Source organism: Strongylocentrotus purpuratus, unplaced genomic scaffold (genome assembly GCF_000002235.5).
Source record: "Strongylocentrotus purpuratus isolate Spur 01 unplaced genomic scaffold, Spur_5.0 spur5_scaffold_5, whole genome shotgun sequence".
NCBI lineage: Eukaryota > Metazoa > Echinodermata > Echinoidea > Camarodonta > Strongylocentrotidae > Strongylocentrotus > Strongylocentrotus purpuratus.
This window is the reverse complement of record NW_022145611.1, coordinates 32,039,796-32,054,238: the sequence shown is the minus strand read 5'-3', so window position 1 is coordinate 32,054,238 and position 14,443 is coordinate 32,039,796.

Sequence of the window (14,443 nt, the reverse complement as noted above, 5' to 3'; positions counted from 1 at the left end):
ACTTGATCTTCATACTTTGTTGGCAGCAAGTGGTTAAAAAAAAGGGTATCTTTAAAACATATTATTAGAAGTTACACTCCTGTTATGACCCTTCAAACGTACACACTTTGTTTTTTCTTTTTGCAACTTGGAAGTCGTAGATTGTCTGCATTTTTGTTTTTAATTTTCAAGCGATTGCTCTTCAAAAAAGTTAGAATGTATGACCTAGTTTCCATCATCCATTGTCAACCTGGGACTGATGTTTTTTTTTTCCATTTGGATTTTAACCATTCGTTAACTTATCACATGACCACTTTTGTTTTTCATTACTTTGCACCAATTTCTCATATCTTTTGTGGGAACCTTTAGACATGATCTGCTTATACAAAAGTATGTAAGGTTATTTGTAAAACACGGTATTAAGGTTGCATACCTTCTGTGTAGTGGGATAGGGAGTAATAAAATCCCTACTGATGCTCACAAAAAGAAATACAATGTCCATGAAATCTCCATCATTGTCATTTTTTTGTTTTTGTTATAGTAGAGTAGAAGAATGACTTCATGAATTAGTGTTCCATTCATTACAGTCAATCTAAAACATCTCTTACGATAGATAACAAAGCACAACTTTACACATGCAGAATTGCAATAGAAACACCTTTTTTTAAATGCCAGGAAATGATCTGAATCCCTGATTCTATGATGATATGAAAAAAAACTTATATAATTCCCATCTAGCATCAGAATACACTAACAGAAATGATCTTCTAGGGAAGGATTGATAAAATATTCATTCACCTTCTATAAACTAGGTCTACGCCGAGGTTTAAGGTTTATTATCTCTTAGTGTATTCTATGAATAATATTTTTTAAAGTCTGAATAATATAGACAATCTTTTACGGTTAATACTATATCGCATAATTTTTTAATGTATATGTCACATCAATTTTTTAAGATGGTATCATAATGACTTTCCATCCTTTTGATAATTGAAGAAAAAATGAGATCAAATAAATGACAGAGGAAAGAATCCAACAAGATTGGCTCGGGAAGTCGACCAGACTAATAATACGTCCAAATTCAGGCTAGATGGAGAAAAAAAACATTGCTAATGTCAGGATGGGCGCCAGACGTCCGAGGGCACCGGTTTTACAGCTCTGTAATTCCACGCCAGCGGTGATTATTCTTTGGCCAGCACTGTCCTAGATTACAGGACAATGGTCAGTTTAAAGGCTGAAGATTTCAACAAAAGTGATCTCTCTGCAGCCCTCTATCCATCATAAACTAGGACAAACACGCTCCGAGGTCTGAAAACAGCTTCTTATCGGCGCTTCTTATTTCTCACCAAGTGAACTTTTTGGTCGATATTATCCGGAAGCAGTGAAAAATAAGAGCACCAACAAAGATGACTTTACTTTGTGGACATTCATTTGATATCTCACATGTTTTCTTTTTGAAATTCCGATATCAGCCTAAGAGAATGCAATAAGCATTTGATCTGAACCTGGCATTATGATGACATAACGGATGCAACCGAGTTAAACACAACTTTATTTCAAGCATGTTTAGTGTGATATTAGGAAATCTAGTTCAATAACTTAATTTAAAAAAAGTGATTAATCTTATATCATTGAAGGAATATACAAAGTACAAATGGGTATACATACACCTCTGTGAAGGAATAGGCAAATAATATGTCCATTAGATTCATAAAACAAATGAAAATATAGCACTCAAGTACGATCTAAGATGAATGAAGGCTATCACTTTAACTACAAAAAAAAAAACTTGACTCTTTGCTTGTGGCCAAGACTGATGTGGTTGTTAACATAATTCCTTTATTTATGTATCAAGATCAGTCAACATCAATTCAATTTATCTCATTCTAGCACCACCATTACAAATTTCTCTTATGCAATCTCTTAAAGAGTGGACATTCCCAACAAGGGTACATGACAGCATGTGTAGGAGGATACAGCCATGTCCCCAGATCCCCTAACCGATTCTCATCTCAGAGACACTACTAATCATTAGAGACACTTACTGAAATTCCCCCGGGATTTCCCCTTTTTCATGTTCAATTTGTCTGGAGAGAAGGGAAAGTGAGGCTAATTTCAGACCGGAAAAATTAGGGAATTAGGTAACCTCTTTCGATTATCCTGATCTTGTGTGTAAGTGTGTCATTCCGTTCACTGGGGATTAGCCTATATGAACAAGGTGTCCAATTTGTCCTACTGCAACTGGAACAATTACTAATTTAAGAAATTATTGTATTTTGAGTTTGCAATAACCCACAAAAACTATGCCAGACTTCCGGATGAATCACCTTCCAAATACATATATCCTAAGTAACTATTCATACACACGCACAACATACAAAAAGAAAAGGAAACACAAAACTCCCTGAAGAGATGCTATTAATATATTTGAGCCAGCTTTATCTAGAGCATGTCCAAGTGAAAGTGGGTTTTAATGTCAGGATGTCGGCCTTGTTAATGATGGAAGTGGGTCGCCAACTTGACTACATTAATTGTTGATGCATGAAGAACAACAGTTGTTACAAATGTGTGAAGATTAAATAAGGAATACAGGGAGGAACAGGAAAGGGGTGAAGATTAAGATGAGGAACTGCGAGGGGGTAAGATGGAAGAGGAAACCAATGAATTCCTTGACCTGGATAAAAAATTTGATAGATGGATGCTACACCATGGTTTAATCTCTCTGTAAATTAAGATGAGGTCCAATATGACTCCCATGGGTGTTCAAAAATGCCTGGTTCTACTATCAGTTTTTTCTTTTCCACTCAGTCCAAGGCAATCTTCAAAGGTGATGATCTTACGCATCCTCCTGCGACACTTTCGATAAGCTTCATTTCTTGAAGATTAGATTAGATTAGGTGAGGGCTATGGTTAAGGTTAGGATTTTGATTGAGTTTAAGGCTAGGTTTAGAGGTTAGGGTCACTCTGATTGTTTTACAACCGAGTGAACTCTACTTCTCTGTTATCAAACTGTGCATGCTGGAACATTGATATCTTATGTGCACATCATACATGTATTTGGTCAAATTGTAATAATATTCATCATAAGTTTACAGAAAACATTTCAAGAAAAGTAAATGAATGAGTGCATTATGAAATAACTAGGTCTAGTAGATGTCATCCATCTACTTTCCTCCTATGTACCTAAAACAATGATAACCATAACATGCATATATTTAGTACAAGTATGTTTAAGGCCCTGATAGGCTAGGGGGTAATCCTTTTGCATGATAAACCAGCACATCTGTACCCTACTTTTCCTTTGAAATTTAAGCCTTAAATTGTCACCTTGTGAAGCTGACTGGCATGAGGGATGCTAATGTAATTATAGATGTGTAACAAAGTTACTTGACAACAATAGTAAAAAGAAAATGGAGACAGACATACAGCTGTCATCTTTGTTTGTTTCATTAATGGAATAATAAGCATTTAAATTAACCCATAGCTGTTTCAAATTATCTACTTGTAACAAACACTTTCGGTATCCTAATAAAAATGATAACAATTTTTTTCAATTACAATGGATATTTTGTTGATGCATCTTTGTTGATGCATCTTTGTTGCCGCTGAAAATTTCACGTACATGCCTTGAAGTAATAAGATGTATAGCCTGTAGCTGCATAATTTGATGCTTGCACAAAAAGATCATTCAACCACTGAAAAAGTATTAATTTTTTTTTACTCATTGTCAGAATTTGAGTACAGATTATCATAATTACTTGTTGCCTTTTATAATCTGTTCTTGATAGTTGACATTTAACAACTTCTATTCATATTAGGAAAGAGATGGAAAGAGTCTAAAAACCAAATAAGCCAATATTTTTAACAAACTCTCTCTCTCTCTCCCTCTCTCTCTCTCTCTCTCTCTCTCTCTCTCTCTCTCTCTCTCTCCCTCCCTCCCTCTCTCTCTCCCTCTCTCTCTCTCTCCCATTTTCCCCTCCTGTGTCTCCTTGCTTTTCTTTATTTTTATTCATTATCTTTCTCTGCATCATTCAACACCTTGTTTGTCCTTACATTGAAAGATTCTATCCTTTGCATCCAACTCTCCTTTTCAATTAATTCCCAGGCACTCTCTCTTTTAAAGCACATAATCCCTTACTACCTGAATATTCATTGACCATAATTTCATACTCGACTTCAAAGACTTGCCTTTCTCTCACCGTCCTAATTTCAGCCTTAAACTCCTTCAAGTATGGAAGTATCTAATCCTGACCACTTTTGCTCAGAGAAAAAACGGATGTACAGGAAAATATTAAATGTAGGGTAAAAAGGGAAGTTGAATAGTCTTTTTCATTCTCAGGCATAAAGCACAACCATATATTAGTAACCATACAGTAACATGTCTCCATCTTGTTACCCCCCCCCCCCCCTCTCACGCTCTCTCTTTCTTATCAGGTTTCTTATCAGGTTCATTTTTGTTTTATATTTATCTTATCCTTTCCCTTTTCTCTTTCTTTCTCTCTTCATTCTTCTTTCTATTACATCGTCTGGTGACTATCAGGACATCTGATCTAATTCGGATATGAAGTCACTGTGGTTTCCAATATTAAGTGCTTTAAAACATTTTTAAATATGTAAACCACTTGAACGAATATAAACAACACGATGTGAAATTAAAAGGTAATACTTTGCATAAACAAAATGTTTGTGCTTTTTTTTTTCCTTTAACCTGTCTTTCCTGCATGATCATAATAAAGTAGATTGCATAATTCCACAATATTCCTTCATTTTCATAGCATCAAGTCTATGGACAAATACTTAACTTTCACATAATTTGTCCCTCAAAAGGGGGGATTTAATAAATATTGAAATCATATTCTTGAAAAAATGTTTCTTTCTCTCTCTCTCTCTCTCTCTCTCTCCACTCTATTTCTTTCTCTCTCTCTCTCTTTCTATCTATCTCTCTTTACCTGTCTTTGTGTTGTCCTTTGCCTTTCTTTCTCTCTCTCTCTGTCTCTAGCTGTCTCTGTCTCTCTCTCTCTCTCTCTCTCTCTCTCTCTCTCTCTCTCTCTCTCTCTCTCTCTTTCTCTTTCTCTGCCTCTAGTCTGATGCACCTATCCCAGCTTATACACTAAGTGTTATCCTGACCTGCGAGTGTACTTTTAGAGACAGGTAGAAGTGGTGTTTACAGGCTAGCCGGCTCACACAGGAGACCGCCTTGTTGTCTGCTACACGTTGTCAGGGGCTCCTTTTCAGGGGAATCACCACTGTCATTGAAAATAGTGCCCTCCGGCATCAAGTGTCCTCGCTAAATAAGTTATACATCTCACAGAGTGTCCAGGTCTAGCTACTTACATCATATAAACTTGTTTGAAGGGTCAGATCCTGCCCTACATGTGTAAAGAGATACAGAAGTAATACCTGAAAGAATATCTTGAACTTTTCATAGTCTCACAAGATTTGAACCTTGCAACTTATTTTTCAAACTCTTGTTTTTCAAACAGAGCTTTTTAAAGATCCTTCGGGCATATAGATATGGATGCATTATTTGACACGGTGAAGAGCATGAACTTTTATTTATTTTCATAAATAGTTAAACCTTGCAACTTCCTTGTAAAACTCTTGTTTCAGGGTCAAAAAGTGCCTTCTACAGAGATAGTTAAATCTGACAGTGTCAAAGCATTTAAACATTGTCTCACAAAGAGTTGAAACTTGCATGCTCTCTTAAACATAGGCTCTGTTTAAATAAGAGTCAAGTGGGTCAAAAGGAGATTTCCTTAATTTCTTACCCCCCCCCCCCTCCCAAACAAAAATGATTGAAACTGCTCAAGTACTTACAACTCTAAAACAAAAGTCTTCCTTCTGAAAGTCTCACAAAAATAAATATACAAAAAAGGGTATTTCCAAAGAGAACAGTTTATCTAGTGGAGGAAACATTTTGTCTGGCCGGACAGGTACTCCCAGTTTACGTTGTTCTCTTGTATCATTCAAAGCTAATAAGTTTACTTGTTTTCTGTTTAATCTCTTCAAATCCAGAAGAGCATCAACACTGTGTTAAAGTATAGGGGTTAATGCCCTTCTGTTCTCAAACAGATGATTTAGTCCTCGACTGACAGGTGCATTGATTAATTCCAATGTTCTCCAAATCCATAGCCTTCCCTTGACCAATTACGTGAATTCCTCTGATATGAATATACAAATGATGTAATGCAACGGGTCATTGTCACTTTTGCACGATTCTCGTCTACTACAAACAGCTTTTAAATCCACTATCCAAGGTAAATACTGTGAATAAAACATTGCATTTTAAATTTTTCAATTAACATGTAAAGCTCTTCATTCTGCGACTGATCTCCAGTTCTTCCCACTGGCCGAACTAATGGCTTGTTTACATACGAAACTGTAAAACAGCTGCGTTTCTTTCTCAACCTTTATTCTGATATCTGTATAACATGCATCACATTTCACAAGGATAATGAGTACGTACAGGACCTTGGTATCATCTGTTGCACACAGCTACTTTTTTTGCATCCCTTTTAAATGTTTTTTTTTAAAACCACACAGCAGTTTAACGCATTACATGTAAACAGGCGTGTCTGCACTATCTCGAGATTGCCAAATATCCAGCTATTTTGAACTATCCCGATCGAAACTATCCAGCTATTTGCGTCTTCATTAGACCGAAGTGGCAAATTAGCTGGATAGTTGGTCGGGATAATATCCCAAGATATCTCGGTCTAGTTTGCAAAATATCCTTCTATTTCCGAACTAGCGGGATAGTTTGCGACCGTCTTCATTAGACCGAAGTACGGAGTCAATTATCCCGATCCCATCATGCACAACGATTATCGGTTCGCACATGCGATCTATACCGCTCAGCGCTGACCTCGCAACCACTGACCTCGAGTAAACACGGAAAACCGCAAACTAGACCGAGATATCTTGGGATATTATCCCGACCAACTATCCAGCTAATTTGCTACTTCGGTCTAATGAAGACGCAAATAAGCTAGATAGTTTGCGATCGGGATAATTCAAATAGCTGGATATTTGGCAATCTCGAGATAGTGCAGACACGCCTAATGAGGCCTCAAAGAAAGGTTTCGCGACCCTAGAAGTGGCACCGACTTTGATGGCTCTACCAAATAGAGAAATGGAGCAATAAAATTGAAGTTTCAGGGACTCTAATAAATGGGTATGTTCCTTAATGTGGTCATCCATCTAATATTGCATGTTTACAAGGGCATGTGAGCAATTGTGTGCGTGGAGGCAGTTTTTTCTTTTATATTGGAAGGCTGTTAATGGTTGATGTGCTGTTAATGGTTGATGTACTGACAAAACACAGAGAGATGATTTTACATACTTGTGATGTACCTAGTACATGAAACGAACAGACCATAAGTCCTAGGTCAAACATTGGAGGTGATGAAATATAAAATGTTTTGAAAAAGTATGTAAAGTACCAGTAAGATTGTAAAATAATCACCTCCCTCCCCCCCCCCCCCCCACAAAAAGGAAATAAGTCTGGTTCACTATGGGTTTCTTTGGTGGGGTGGGGCAAAAAAACATACCAACATACAAACAAATTTAAGGTTGAAGTCACCCTCTTCCCTTACTTACAGTGATAATTACAACTGATTCAACACAGCATTAGTAAACCTGTGCAGCATGATGAGATTAATAACTGTGACAAGCATCATGAATAAGCCAGTTCACGGTTGCAGTCTGAGCATGAGCAGAAAAAGGTCATTGCAGAACAAATTTTGAAATACACAGAGACGAAATACTGTATACGTGCTCATGAAAGTTATGTAATCATTATTCATTTATGCACTCCATGATACACAGGTGGAAGTATTCTTTGAAAAGGGGGAACAAAGGCTATTCATGTAGCACCTCCATCGCTATAGGAGTGATTATTTAAATATGTACAAAGTGGGACCTCTTCATGTTTTAAAGATCTGTGGATATTCGGGGTCATTGCAGTAATGTGCTAACCGTGAACTGGTCTATTGACGCAGTCCTCTTTTATGAAAGTGTTGACAGTTCAAATGAACATAGTGAATTGCAAGATAGACCTGATGATGGGGTGCTTGCATGATGGGACGAAAAAAATGGGAAATACACTGATTGACATGAAACTTCTCATAGATTTTCATTCATATGTGTTTTTCATAAAATGAACCGTGGTAGTAATGGTACATGTAACAGTAATGACAAAGAGAATCACAAAAATTTCACAGTCATTCTTGAAATACCTTTAGAAAAACATATATCATATCTTCTATAATCTGAAAAGATTATTATCGGCAAAGACACACAAAATCTGTTAAGCATTGACAAGCCATTTATGATTTCAAGATCATTCTTATCGGAGTATAGCTATCAGACTAGCTAGAGGCAGTGTAGACAGATCGCCAACTCAGTGATACAATAGAAACATACCAACCTCAATCGGTGTCTGTATGAATCATCCCATCTATTCATCAGACTATAAATGTCAAAAACAACCTGTACGGAATAAAGGTCTTCTCCCCATTTCCAGTGATGTTGTAGGATATTGATTCGATCAAATTAGAGCTAAAATCAGCAATTTAGTCTGTCAGTTGACTTCTCGCCAGTGACAAATTTGTAGAAACGGCAGTAGCACATGTGAGAAGAGTCAATGTACTTTTTTTCCTGTGAACTTCTTGCACTGTAAGGAGTGTGAAGAAGAGTTCAGATTCAGTTTAGCCTTCAAGGCTACCATACACCATGATATTCATAGCTTAAATTTTAAATGCTCAATTCAGCACATACATACACAATCGTTGGGGATGAATAAGTGTGTAAAAAGTACATAGTGTAGATACAAGTGTGAAATGTCATAAACATATCAGTAAGAAAAAGGTTTTGGTAAACTGGCAGGAAATATATTTTGATCAATATCTTTTCAAAGATGTTTTTCATTTTATTATTTCTTAAGGAAACGTATTCATTCTCTTTTTTGAAAATAAGACTGGCAATTTAAGAAAAATTCTCTTCTTTCCCCACTTTTGAGCTCATTTACACTACATATATGCTTCTTTAAAAAATCCTTAATTTTTTTCGTCAAAATATGTCATACATAAAAGATAAAGACAGAATTCAAGGATTAACCAAAACATATTGCAATATTGGTGTTACTTTAAATTATTGTAAAATTAATCCCAGACTGTGCGCCCGTAATGGCTAAGAAAAGGACAATAGCCCTGCACACAACTTCAAATCTGAAAGTCAGATTGGAAAAAACCTACAAACTGTAAGATGATTCATAATTTGAATGACACATACAAAAAAAGAAGAAGAAATTCCAACTCACTTCACAGCTTATTTGCTAAAAAAAGAAACATGAGATTTAACAAAAGATTAACCCACATCCTCTAAGCTTTTCTGGCTTAGAACAATTTGTACTTTTCCTTTTATCATATCTAGGTTGAAAGATATAACAAATATATATGTGGCTAGTAATTCAAACCTCTGGAATGCACATTTAAGTTAATACAAACCACAATCTAAAAGATTACTTCTGCCCCAATTCAAATAACTTTGGCTTACAGTTTTAAAAATCAAAGCCTGGTTGATGCTATACAGAATAAACTCATCACCCTCTTTCAAAAACCACAATGTTTTTTATCTTTGTTAACCACGCAAGAAGCAGGGTTTGAATTTGCATACGTAGAAAGTACTGACGTATAGCTTGCGTACCCCCTCTTGAACAAGGAGAGTAGGTAAGTGTATTTTTAGTTGTAAAAAGTACAGAGCACCGGAGGGAATAAAGAGAAGGAGGAGGAGGAGGAAAAAAGTGGGTTAACACTCAATAACAATCACAAGCAAGTATCTACCGGGCAATCGGGGTGTATCATTGAATTAAGATTCTGTTGCTCAGGCTTACAACTATAGGTAGAACTACACAGATCTGAAAGAGAAGGGGAGACGGAGTAGGATAACAGATCAAGTGTGATAAATGCTTATGCCTCTTGTTGTCTGTCTTGATTAGGTTTGAAAAGTTAAGAAATTGGTAAAGCGTGAGTGAGTAATGAACTCATTTACATCCTATTTTGCTGGTATTTAGAGATTATGTTTTATTGATCGCCAACTAAAAGCTAATTTGCCATTTTTGTCTTTCTTTCTTTTTCTTTCTTTTCTTACAAACAATGGCAGAACAAGTCTGCATGAATAGTGAAATTAAGCAAAATACCTCTTGAGCTTCAGGCAATTTGCATTTACAACAAGAGCAAAATAAATCAGTTTGCTATCTCATAAAGGTCCATTTCACTCCCATATTGATGCCATAGGGATGATTCATGCTCAGCTAAGATGGTAAAATTGGTAAATATGATGAGAAAAGATAGCAGAGTTAAACAGAGCCCAGCGTTTCGTTTCATTAAGAATCTCTCATGCCATCCATCTTTCCCTTCAAATGGACCTCCAGGGGATTTTGTATTTGGTGGGACTAATTGTATTAAAGAAAATTGAGTGTTTGGAAAAATGGCACAAGAGCGGGTATATCTTGGTAAAGCTGGGTTTATTAGTGCGCAATGTCTGCAGGTTACGAGCTACCTGTGTAATTGATGAAGCGGGATACTTGGGACGACTGCTAATGCAGCAATGTGGAAAGTGGAATTACCAGGATAGGGCCGAGGTAAAATAATGGCATGTGGCGTAAAAAGAAGTGGAGAGGAGTTATCACGGTAAGATCTTTACTCAATGGAAAACACAACTAAACATATACTCAATGGAATAAAGACAGAAATTGGAAGGTGTATATAAAATGGATATAAGTGATGGAATGACTTTATAGAATCAATTTATTACAAAGAATTACACTAAGTGCACAAACATCATAGAGTAGCAGGATAGCATCAAGTTCCTCAATGTATATAGGCCACTCTGACGTAGATACTAGTAGGGGAAAAAAAAAAAATAGTTCCACCTCTATCTCACTCTAACACGAACCGAAACCCACTAACCCTACTGTACACCTAACAACTACTATAAGATCCTGAAAGGATCTACCTGATGGACCAGTGGGACTCAAGAGTAAAACCAAAAACATCATTATACAAATTGAATGAAATTTAACTCAAACTAATAAATGTAGCACTATTGATATGTAAGATTAATGCCACATAAGAGCACTTCCTATCAAATTAACCAGATGAAAAAGGGGAAGATACTACAGCAATAAATGGGGTATGCAAGAAGTTGTTGAACATTAGAATGTTGATGATTTTGCACTATAAATTGAAGGGGATTTAATTGTGATATACAATAACGACTTTGCAACAAAAAAGCAACCATATAGAAACTATACCTACTCCTCCCCTAAAAAAATGAGAACCAAAAAGCCTTTTAAGTCAAGTCATTGGTGGTCAAAATAAATGTGTGAAACAGCAAATACACCAATATGAACCAACACATTAGCCAATGCCAATATCAAACAACACATGAGCAAACAAAGAATTCCCAAACGGCTGGAGAATGAGAGGGAGAGAGAAAGAGAAAGAGAAAGAGAGAGAGAGGGAGAGAGAAAGAGAGAGAGAGAGAGAGAGAGAGAGAGAGAGAGAGAGAGAGAGAGAAAGAAATAAAGTAATACGTACATGTACATGTCACAATACAAAAACAAAATATATATGAGAAAGGTTTCTGTCTTGCGACAGCGAGGAAATGAAAATAATGACAAAGGAAAAGAGGACAATAAAGAGAAAGTAGATCTAGAATTTACTTGACAAATTCTATTAGTACAGGTGACTGAAGATGGACAAGAGAAACCAAGGGAAACCGATACAAGTACATGGTCAACTGTGCAATCTATAAAAGTACAGGTACCTCTCATTGCATAGAAGCCTTGGTCCCTGGACAACAATGAACTGACCTGGGCATCGGCTTAACTGACCAACAGAAAAGCGTTTTTTTTGCGGGTTTTCACATGTTAATATCATTATCTAGAATTGTAGATACATAATGGTGGCATGTCGTAATTGCAGTTTCAGCTGTATAAGGTGTTGGCCAAGGTTTTCATCTAGAATTGTGTCCTTTTCCTGATCCACAGTGCAATTTCTATAATAATTGTGTGGTTTTACGGGTTCACCTGTCACTCTTGATTTTGACTAATTACAGGCCAGTTGGCTCACTTTGTGACCCCGTGACACCATTTTTCTTTTATAAATATTGTGTATATGATCTCATTTACTTTTTTGATCTTTCTTACACTTCACTCAAATATGTTTTTCAGCTTATTACATCTTTTGACAATTTTCCCTTCATTTGCTCATCGATTCCTTCTTTCCTGACTTCTTTCCATACTTTCAGTGTAGTTATTCTCATTTCCATTTGTATTACACATTACTCTCATATCACTTTGTTTTCTGTTTCATTACACCTTTTGAGAGTTTCATCTCTAGAGTATGATTTGTCCTTAGTTCCTTCTCCTTTACAACTTCAATTACGTACATATTCTTGCTTAACCTCATAACACACTTACGCTAAAAATATTTGCATTTATTATTTTGTTTGGAAAAAACAGAATAGTGTGCCTTTTAAACTTTCTATATCATTTTCTCCCTTACAAAGAAGAGGAAATGAAAATGATGACAAGGGACAAGAGGACACTAAAGAATAAGTAGATCAAGATTTTACTTGATACATTCTATTTCAAAGTCCAATAACTTAAACATTTCTTGAACTGAAATTCGCTAGAATCGGCTTAATCATGAAATGAATAATAGAATACAAGAATGATTATTCACAAACCTGACATAATTCACATTAATCCCGATGTGACTGCTCTCTAAATGTTACCAGAGAGAAGACAAATAACAAAATCTACTGAGGAATGAATCAAAATGTGTGTTCACATTTGTGTTTCCTGCAGTAGAATGAACCTGAAGTTACCCTAGTTGAACATCAGCGTGAGTTCACATCTACTTTTGATGATTGCATGTCATGTTTAAATCTACTAATGATAGAGGTGAGTTGACACTTATGCTCAATGACTGCAACTTGTAATGTTTAAATCTACCTATGTTTTAATGCAAAGCCTGAGTGAACATCTATCACTGATGAATGCAATAGGGTAAGTTCACATTTACCCATGATGATTGCATCATGTTATGTTTAAATCTACCTATGTTTTAATGCAAAGCCTGAGTGAACATCTATCACTGATGAATGCAATAGGGTAAGTTCACATTTACCCATGATGATTGCATCATGTTATGTTTAAATCTACCTATGTTTTAATGCAAAGCCTGAGTGAACATCTATCACTGATGAATGCAATAGGGTAAGTTCACATTTACCCATGATGATTGCATCATGTTATGTTTAAATCTACCTATGTTTTAATGCAAAGCCTGAGTGAACATCTATCACTGATGAATGCAATAGGGTAAGTTCACATTTACCCATGATGATTGCATCATGTTATGTTTAAATCTACCTATGTTTTAATGCAAAGCCTGAGTGAACATCTATCACTGATGAATGCAATAGGGTAAGTTCACATTTACCCATGATGATTGCATCATGTTATGTTTAAATCTACCTATGTTTTAATGCAAAGCCTGAGTGAACATCTATCACTGATGAATGCAATAGGGTAAGTTCACATTTACCCATGATGATTGCATCATGTTATGTTTAAATCTACCTATGTTTTAATGCAAAGCCTGAGTGAACATCTATCACTGATGAATGCAATAGGGTGAGTTCGCATCTACCCTTGATGCTTGCATCACGGCATTTTTTAATCTATCACTGATGAATATTTTGGAGTGAGTGAACACCCATCACAAATGCACTAGGGCAAGTTCACATAAACCCTTTATCTCTGAATAATGCATCAAGTAAATCAAAATGTTCCCCATGCTATACCATGTTCACATCTACATGTGATAACTATATTGAGGTGTGTTTACATCTTCACCTGATGAATGTACTAATTAATTTCAATTTCCATTAACCCTTATTGAATGTAGGAGGGTGGATTAATGTGTACATTCAAAATGCTTTAAGAGTGAAGGTACATTTTTCTAAATTGATGGACAGTTTACTATTAAAGTGAATGTTTTCAAGTAATAAACTTCAGACTGAACTGCAGAATAACCACAGGGCTAAAGTTGGGTCAGGGTTAGGCATATGATTAGGGGCAGGGTTGGGGATAAGGTCAGGGTGAGATTTAGAGGTAGGATTAGGCTCAGGGTTTGGCCCTTCGGTCAGGGCTAGAATTAGTTATGCCTTGTAATAACCTTTAGTTCTGTTCTTAACCTCTTACGCATCCTAATAAAAAGAAGTTAACCAAGAGAAAATTCCTTACTAAAAAGCATATAACCTCAATAAAGCATAAGAATGTACTACCAAGTGAAACATTTGTTACAGCACTGGTTCTTCTAGGACTTTTCATTATGTAAACATGTGTCTAGATGAGTAAATTGTATGGGCATGTAGCCAAAGTAGAGAAAAT